The sequence below is a fragment of the Manis pentadactyla genome, chromosome 6, assembly GCF_030020395.1.
Source record: "Manis pentadactyla isolate mManPen7 chromosome 6, mManPen7.hap1, whole genome shotgun sequence".
NCBI classification, from domain to species: Eukaryota; Metazoa; Chordata; class Mammalia; order Pholidota; family Manidae; genus Manis; species Manis pentadactyla.
Window position 1 is genome coordinate 8164934 of NC_080024.1, and position 10083 is coordinate 8175016.

The window sequence follows — 10083 nt, forward strand, 5'->3', positions numbered from 1 at the left end:
TCTCTCCTCCATGTAATTCCCAATCTGCTCTTCTAGTAACCCTGTGTCCTGCCCCCTATAATTATGCTGAAACATCTCCCCTGGGAGGATGAATGTCCATTTGATAAAGGAATCCTTTTTTGAGCCTCTACAGTGTGCAAGAAGCAGGGATTCAAAGATGTACACATAGGCTTGTCCTAGGGCTGATCACCCAGCAGTTGTTTTAGCCAGTGTTTGGCGGAGGGGCCCCAGATCTTTGTTGGGATTCTAGTTAATATGACCTTTTACCTCTGTATACCATCTTTGTTCAGAGTGGAGATCCAGGGCTGGGCTGGGAAAAGCCCAAGATTTGGAGCAAAAAGCCCTGGGCTGGAATCAGGGTTGGGGCCCAGCACCATCTCACGAATTCGATCACTCAGCCTGTGTTTATGGAGCATCTCTGCCATGCAGTCCTCCTGTACTCTCTGACAAGGCTTGCCTAAACCAACGTGCTCTGTCTCTCCAGGTATTATTCGCTAGCTCTAAATTCCCAGGTAACAGTTCCAAACTTCCCAGTAGTGGGATGGAGGATGGATCAGAGAGGCGTGAGTGTTAAACAAAGGTCAGAGTCCAGGGCCAGTGAAGTTTATCTTTCCTTGTGTTATTTGCATGGCAAAGGTTCAGGTACTAAATTAACAAGAAGTTGCAAAGACCTTAAAAAAAAAAAAGGCAGGAGGCCAAGAATATTTCTTCCTCCTCTCTCTTCACGCCCTAGAATATATCTTAAAACAAATAGGCTTCTTCATATTTCTCTGGTGTTCAAAGGAGATGTACAGTGAAGCCAGGATTTCTGAAACAATGTGCTTCCAGCCGAGCATGGCAGGTAGAGTGAGCCAGAGGTGCTGACGGGAAATCACGGGGTAATCTGGGAGTTGCTTGTACTTTCTTTCTCCTTTCCTTATTCCTTCTTACGTGATGTCTTCCCCTCCCCTTCCCTTGTCCACACCTTTGCCTCTTCTTTTTCCCATCACCCTTTCTTCCTCTTGTTTTTCTCTTCATATCCTTCTTTCTCCTTGAAGACAATTGTTTTGGGAGGTACAAGGAAGGTGGGGCTGAGGAGGCTTTAAGGGCTTCCTGGGGAGCCAGGAAGGGAGAGGGAGAAAGACCTTAAATGTGAGGAAGATCATGGAGGAGAAGGAAATTGGGGGAGCCCCCAGGACCCACAGAAGAATGAGGCTGAGGTGGGAGGAGGCGTAAGTCTGACAGGGGCTGCGGCCGCTCACCCTGCCGCTCAGTGGCCAAAAAGGCACCACTATCCCCGGGGTGGAAAATTTTCCTTCTCCCGTCAAGGTTCTTTAGCCAGTCTAATAATTAAATTGGCCTATGACAGTTTAATAAGAGATCAACAAAGGTAATTATGTACATTTAGGAGCCCCACAAAGACATGAGACCCAAAGGCAGCGGGCAGTTGAGGCTTGTATACCATCCAGAGCCAAGGGCTGGGCTAGGGGCTGGGGCTGCAAGGGCGAGGAGGGCCATTCACAGGAAGATGCGAAGGGCAGCTGTTGGGTAATCAGAGGTTTCTCCTGTGATGCAGGTAAAAAAAATGATCTCTGGTAGAAGCTGTCCTTCTGGGCCAGGGCCCCTAAGTGAATTCTCTTAGGAAGTTAAGGGAGGTGAAAAGCTTTTCCTGAGTCGGCTGGATCTTGATTGCCTTCAGCTTGAAATAATCCACAAGCCAAAGTGGCACATTTCGTGGTGGCATATTCTCCCCTTCATGACCTACCTGGCTAGGGCCGAGGAGGGCAGATCTCCATGGCAGCTGGTGTTCATATGGGGGTCAATCACCTCGGTTGTACCTGAACTTTAGGGGTCTAATGGAGGTTTGTTAAGAATGTTGGGAGGAAACTCTGTGAGTCCGAGTCCCTGGCTTTAGCACCTGCTGTACCCTTGCTGGGCCAGGATGGGGAGTGGTGGGCCAGCCCTCCAGGGCACCCCTGCCCTGGCTGAGGAAGTCGGAAGGGAGGCAGTCCTCCATCAGCAGAAACCTGTTCTCAGACCATGCTTGAACCATCCTATCCCATCCTGCCCACCGCCGCCATCCGCTGAGGGGCACATGGACCTGGGAGTAATGACTGAAGGAGCATCTGTGCAAAGCAGGGCACCAGCCAGTTCTGCTTGGCATCCAGGAGCAGGCGGCCAGCTGACCTGAGCAGGGCAGCATGCTTGCATCTTCAATCCAGTGCAATGTTGGCAAAAAACAGCCTCAGCATGCAACCCGGGAGAGGGTGTCTATACCTGCTGCCCTGGCTGTGGCCTCAGGGTGATTTCATGAGGCTCTGTCTGCATCTGAGGCTCTGGCAGGCAGGAAGGGGAATAGCAGCTGATCTATGCTATAAGCAGGTACCCTTGAAGCCACTCAACTTGGGCCTCCTTTAAAATCTGCCTGGCCTGATCAAGTTAGAGCTTGAGCATGAGTCTCTCAAGATCCAGCCTTGCAGGAGAATGGTGCTGGCCTAGAGTGGCCAGGAAGTGGCTTTGGTCTCTAAAAACTAAATGGGACCTTTACCTCCCCCAGGAATGAATGCATGAGCCTCACCCAAGCTGGCACCCTTAATTGTCAGGCCCCTTGAGGTTAGAGTGGATGAAAAGGCAGTTATCACAGGAGGCATCCCCATTTCACAGCCACAGCTCAGAATGAGCGCCCTTTTATAGACCATCAAATACAATGTCAGCTGTGTCCATGGAGTGGACCTGAGGGCCAGTGCTTCCTGCAGACTCCCTGCCCTGAACCCTGTGTGTCTCATTCTGTGTACTTTCTGCAGCCCTAGTTCCCTGCTGATAAGATATAAGAGGTATGTGTTTGGGCACATGGGCCGTAGGTGAATTCATGATCACCGATCACAGGGTGCCTGGTATAGGACAAGTTGACCATTAAATGTTGATCTTATGATAACCCTACTTGCTCTGTCCAGCTCCTGGCCATGGCCTCTCCTGCCCAGAGAGATGGACCAAGGATTAAGTCAGGATGGGCTCAATGAGAGCATGAAAACAGGGGTCTCATTACAGACCTGTGTGTTGGATATGACCCAGCAGGTAAGAAGGCTTCTGTGACTGCTGGCTTGGAGGAGCCTCAGTTCGCCAGTCTCAGGTTGTGCCTGGTGAAGGCATGGGGAGTGGGGAGTGAGGACAGGGAAACCCTTATTTCATGGCTGTAGGGGAAGCCTCTGGATCACTGGGAGTCACACAGCAGGAGAAGTAGTGCTTGCCAATAGAACTGTGTGTGGTGGCAGAAATGTTTTAGGTCAGTGCTGTCCAGTAGAGTAGCCACTAGCCAAATGCAGCTGCTGGGCACTTGAAATGTGGCAGATGTGACCAACGAACTGTATTAAAAATTTTATTTTCTTTTAATTAATTTTAAATTAAATTTAAATAATCACATGTAGTTGGTGGCTTCCATATTAGACAGCACATGTCTGGAAGGTACACTATCATCATTCTCTTGCAAAGATGATTTCTGTGACTTTATTGACGACTTAGTTTAGATTGATTTTCAACATTAGATGGTGACAGGACAGAGGTACTGGCTGTGGCAGACACTTTTGGTACCCTACTCATTGCCACTAGGCTTACTGAAGCTGATTTTGTTACAAAGGCAATGGGCCCTACCTCAGGAGTTGAATCACTATTTGATCACTAGCAGATCACTAGTAGAGATTGAATCACTCCTGTTCCTTTTTGCCAGTGATCGGTCTTGGGTTGGGTATGTGACTCAATTCTAGCCAATCTAACATAAGAGGAAGTCCCCTGAAGAGACTTCTGGGAAAGATTTTCTACCCTGATTAGGGAAAGTGAATAGCCCTTTTTGGCCTGTCATCTTCCTTCTTGCTTGGGACATTGTTGTGTGAATTTGACATTTTGAGCTGTGGCAGCCATTCTGTCATCATGAGGGAGAGGCCAAAGAATCAATATCTTTCCATGAATTGTTGACAATATTTGGGAAAACTCAGTGAACCCATGTACAGAGCATCTCAGGTACCTCACCAATTCTAGGTATGATATCATCAGTGCAGTGGACCAGCATGATGACCTGTAAAATAGTGAGGTGGTCAGGGTCTATCCAGCACAGTGCCCGGAAGCCAAATGGAGGAGATGTACTCCCTTCTTCTGCACTGGCCAGATGGGCCAGTCATGTAGGCTTGTGAGAGGAACCCTCTGTGCCCATCCTTCCATCCTGCCGACAACACTGCTCCCCTTCCCCCCACCCCCCACACACCTTGAACACATTCACAGCAGTATTAAAATCTGTGCTCCCTCCCAGGTTGCAGTTTTCCTTTAGATTTGCTATTTGTTGGGGAGGAGGGCTCCAAGGGATTCCCCTTTCTATGATAATAGCCCTTACCTTTTGGATCACAGAACCAATGTGGGGCTTCCGCCTGAGGGTTAGGGCATTCCAACTCTATTTCCAGGCCCTGGAGGAGTAATGGGTTCAGGATTCCACCAGTACTACTGTGAGCAGGACTCCAGTTAAAGCTCCTTTTATCACCCAACCGAGTGTGTCCTAGTCTCCGAAGGATTAGTGTTAGTTCAAGTTAGTGTCCCAAATCCCCTGGAAGATCTGGCTCATTCCTTTCCCCAGAGCACAGTTTCTCTGATGCATGTTAAGATCCTCTGTGGGAAATGCAGGAGTAAGACAGAATATATATATTTAATGTTATTGCATGGTCTTTTTTCAAGGGGACTCAGTCTCCATTTATTTCAAGGGACTGCTCAGTGACACATCAGAAAAGTGACTCTGTTGCTCTAGGATCTTCTGCTTAAATCAGGGAGACCATTTTGACATGGTGGTATCCCCCCAGTAGTAGTCAACTCGGAGCACCGGCCCTGGCATCATTGCTGCTGGCCCCTCAGGATTATGCTGTGAGTTTTCTCTGACTGACCACAGAGCCTTTGCATCACTCCTTTACCATTAAAAGTCTTTGATAGGGGTACCCAACTGGTTAAGTTTAGATTTGGTGATGATGTACTAGTTATAAAGAAGCTGGGAGAGAGAATATTTGGTTCCCCTTTGGCTTCTGTAGAGAGGAATAGATAAGAGCTTTGCCTTTCACCTGCCCTAGAGGCTGAGCAGCCAAATTGTTGGTGATTTTTATCTCCACTTATTGCTTCTAGGTGGTTGGGTTTTCCTTCTTTCTTTTTTTAAATTGAGGTATAATTTTAACATTATATGAGTTTCAGGTATGCATAATAATTTGATATTTGTATGTATCACAAAATAATTACATCTGTCACCATACAAGGATAGAAAAATTTTTTTTTCTACAGGGAGCATTTAGTACATGTGTAATTTTGAAAAAAGGGAATCTGTCACTTTGCATATTTTTCAATCAACGAGGTCCAAAGTTCCAATTTTATACACATTTGGAGAAAGGGGCTTTAAAAATGGTCCTTGTACCTGAAAAGTTCATCAATACTAGCCTAAGAACCTGTGGTTCTTAGTCATTTGTGTGTAAGGGTGAAACTAAAATGGCCTGTCTGGTTCCTGCCTGGTCCCCTTCTGTGGGACAGCACATGTCTGGAAGGTACGCTACCATCATTCTCTTGAATGCTGCTATATTCCAGGACATAACAGTGATTTACACAGAGTAGGCTCAGTAAGTATTTGTTGACTATAACAAGTACTTTGTTAAAGACCTGGATGACTAATTCCCTAGTTGATAATAATAGGAAGCTGGGCAATATTTTCTTTTTCTTTTTTTTAATTGAGGTATAATTGTAACATTATATGAGTTTCAGGTATACATAATAATTTGATATTTGTATATATTTCAAAATAATTACATCTGTCACCATACATGGGTAAAAAATTTTTTTCTGCAGTGAGCCTAATGGCTCCATTCAGGTTTCTTGACTTTTAGAAGAAGTTGTAAACCCTGCTCCCATCTCAGCTGCCTGTTCAAACACTGGGGTCTGCACTTAATCACCAACATAGAATATTCTAGTCCTTGTCAGATCAGAGCCAAAACCTCAAACTCACCCTTGGTTCGTTCTTAACAAATATTTTGTTGAATTGAGTAACAGTTAAAAGACGTGTCTGAATGACAGTCATTCATTCATGCATGAGAGCTCTTGTCCTTGTTAGCATTTACTTTGGGATTGAACACTACATCTTGGATGATCATGTGCTTTCCACCCCTGGTAGGATTATTTTATTTGCACCTACATGAAGTCATGCTATTGACTTAAATAAGGCAGACCATCAACACCAAGGCATTCTGTTTTATTTACTATAAAGATGCTTCTAGGACCTTTTTAACTAAATACCACAGGCCCTTTGGATGAAAACATATGGAAGAAATTCCTTTCTGGTCAGATGTTTAATTCCAAGATTAAGCATCTGATTTGTTTTTATGTAATGGATGTTGTGAATAATACAGCTGATCTTGTTTCTTTTTTTGCACTGACAGCTAGGAAGCTCAGAGTCAAATTGTGGCCCATTTCTAGCAAGTGTAGAGGACTTTTATGGCAGGCATTTTTGTATTAATCTTACCCCTGGCCTTACGTTATTTCTCCTAAACCTAATTTTCCCTTCTTCCTAATGTCCTCTGTGACTTTTTAAAAATATATTTTATTGGTGTATTTTGTAAGCAAGCTTTAATGTTTTTTGTTTGTTTGTTTGTTTTAGTCAGGAAAAGATTAAAAATAAAGACACATAAAATATTTAAAATGTTACATTTTCACCGGGACTTATACTGAACTCTGGGCCATTCTCTAATCTGGGAAGCTCGGGGATTTTATGAGGTTTGAAGTTTTCATTTCAGTCTTTGAGAATAATAATTTTGTCACCTCCCCTGGCTTACTGTTGTGGAAAGAATTTTCATCCACTTGCATTCTTTCAAAACTCCTCTTCTTCCATCTGATGTTTACTTGATACCAGATACAATAATGATTATCTTTATTTTAAAACATTTTTATTCTCTGAAGAGTGGAATGGGGTTCAGAAATTCACGTCCTCATGCAGTTCATAATCTTCTAGAAAGAATTCCAAGAATTTCGAGTTTTCATCCCTTTTTTTCTCTTTGGGCATGGATCTGGGACAGATCAACATAAAAAGGCCACACAGAGGCAAACTTGTCTCAGAGGCAATCTTGAGAAGACCAATCTGCAGTCAGAGAAGCTCAGTAGAGCCTCTGTTGACCTACAGCTCCCTCAGCCACTGACAGATACAACAGGGGGCAAACCCCTCAGTGCTGGCTTGCAGAAGAATTTATGTACTCATTGCAGAGTCATTCTGAAGGCAGCCACTACGATCCTCTTCTCGGCATGTTTGTTGTAGAAACAAGAAAATAAGGCCAATAAAAAAGAAAAAAATATTGCCCAGCTTCCTATTATTAGCAACTAGGGGGTTAGTCATCCAGGTTTTTAACAAAGTACTTGTTATAGTCGACAAATATTTATTGAGAGCCTACTCTGTGTAAGTCACTGTTATGTCTGGAATATAGGAGTATTCAAAATGAGACACAGTCCCTATTCTATGCCTCCTATTATAGATCTCACACTCCATGACACATCAAGACAAATGGCATTACACAATGGATAGTATTCTGATACCTGCTTTTTTTCACTGGACCATATATTCTGCATCTCTCTCCGTGTCAACATCTATAGACTGACATTGTCATTTCAAAGGGCCATATACATATAGTATTATGTATATGATTAACCATACTTTATTTTAATCAGTGCCCTAATGTTGTGAACTTCTTTGCAATTATATAAAGCACTTCTGTGCAAAAATTCCCCATCTAGACTCATGCAGTGAGGATTTCAGAATGTTCCTGATCATCTTCAGATGCACCAGTGTGGAAAATTGGCCCTACATCCCCCATAATCTTTTTGGCTTTTCCAGTTCAACGACCTTAGCTATACCTGAACAATCATTTTGTGCATGAAGGCTGACTTGTTCACATTTAGTCTAGCTGCCCAGGACTGCTTAGGAGATACCTGAATAGAGTGCTCGGCTTCATCCTTATAACCGTGACCTTTCTTTCCACAGTGACAGCATCATCTCACATTGGTCTTACAGTTAATGATTGCATTGCCTCATCACTTCTGGTGGTGGAAGAGGCCAACTTTATTTCTATTTATGCCTTGCTTGAGACCTGGCACCCTCTTCCTGCATGATCCTGGATAATGATTCTTCATTAGCTGTGTATCTGATAGATGAATGCATCAATGAGCAGATTCCAGGACTGGAGAAATGGTGTCAGTGACAGAAAGTTCACAGGTAGGAGGGGAGAGGCAGGCTTGAGTTCAGTAGCATGGATAGGTTAAAGATGTATGTTTTTGTTTCTAGAAAAAAAAAATAGAAAGAATACCGAGAAGCTTAGCTAAAAAATTAGTAGTTGAAGTAAATGGCATAGTAAATGTTACTAAATTCACCCAAAATATGGCAGAGAGAGGGTGAACAGAGGAATAAAAAACATTTAGGACAGACAGAAAAACTAAACCAAGATGGTAGACTTAAACCCAACCATGCTAATAGTTATTTAATATCAATGAACTACTTTTATGTAAAAAACAGGGATTTTCAGATGGTATAAAAAAGCATATAGAACATTCACCAAGACAGACCATATGCTGGGCCATAAAACAAGTCTCAATAAGTGTCAAAGGATTGAAAATATCCAGAGTATGTTAGCTGAGGTATTGAATTAACCATTAATCACAGAGGTATTATGATTAATAATGAATAACAATAAGATATTTAGAAACAACTCAACTATCGGGGAATTAAGCAATACACTTCTGAGTAACATCTTAAAACATCACACATGAAATTAGGAAATATTTTAGTTGAATAAAGTGAAAACACTCAAAGTTATGAGATGCAACTAAAGCAGCATGTAGAAAGATTTCTTTGTGATAGCTGTGGGCTAGGGATTATTTTGTGCCTCCTTTTCCCTTCAGCTCTTTGAATGTTTCTTGTCTCTGTCTTACTAGTATTTGTCAGGTGGGAATTGGGGAGATAACTGGTGTCGGTGATTCACAGGTCTCGGCCACGAACCATATCTGAGGGGCTGCACTGGAGGGATCACACCTGGAGAGTTTCATCCCACCGAGATCTGATTTGGGGGTGAGATCCTGGGCCTCAAGCCTCAGAGTGATGCAGGACTGGAAAGATACTTTGGAAGTTTTGTTGGTTTTTGTTTTGAGGGGTGACTCTATTGTGCGAGTGGCTCTGTACCATTAGGAGCTGAAGGGCAGACTGGAGATTATTACATGCGTGTCCTCGTGCGCCTCACCTCTGGTATTCACATCCTTGTGTGGCATCAGGGCTTGCCTAATGTGGCAGCAAGAATGGTGCATGCATATCCTGGTAAGTGCCTCTGCTTGTCCTCTCGGAACATGCCTTGGAATTCAGCAGCCACGTGTCAAGAAGCCCATATTAGATGAGGCAACGTGGAGAGAGACGCTGGAGGATCAGAGACCACCTTGGGTGCTCTGGCTCCCACCAGGCACCCAGCCGAAGGCAGCTGCCTGAGTGACCTCAGCTACACCACGAACCATCTAGCTGAGTCCTGACAACCCACAGAATCATGAGAAATAACAAATTGTTGTTTTAAAGCTCTAAGTTTTGGTGTGGTTTGTTCTGTAGCAATAGATGATTGGAACACATAAGAAGCTTTGGAGCTGGGGTGGTCTTTCAGAGTTGCTTAAAATGAGACACAGTCCAGGCCTTATTACCCCCAGATTAGACCCAAAGGTGAGCAGAATATGCCCCCCTAAAATGTGCCACTTTGACATGTGGATTATTTTGAGCTGAGGGCGAACACCCAGCAGACTCAGAAAAAAACATTTATCTCTTCCTTAACTGCCAAAAAGAATTTAGATAGGGAGCATGTACCAGAAAGAGAGCTACTACCGGAGATGACTCGTTTTTTTTCGTTTTTTTTTATCGGTATCATTAATCTACAACCACATGAAGGACACCACGTCTACCAGGCTCCCCCCTCACCAAGTCCCCCCCAATACCCCCCCACAGCTGGAGATGACTGGTTTCAATCTGAAAGCCGTCAGCATGGCAGGGCAAACAGCTGATTACCAAACATCTGCTCTTCTCGT

General features: G+C 43.9%; 1 long non-coding RNA gene across 1 annotated transcript; it reads left to right on the forward strand.

Moving 5' to 3' along the window:
- Nucleotides 1-383: 383 nt before the first annotated feature.
- On the forward strand, nt 384-9024 carry LOC118926015 (uncharacterized). Its single transcript, XR_005030285.2, has 3 exons — nt 384-841; nt 2934-3054; nt 9011-9024. It is a non-coding gene; the product is annotated as an uncharacterized LOC118926015 (long non-coding RNA).
- The last annotated feature ends 1059 nt before the right edge of the window (nt 9025-10083 follow it).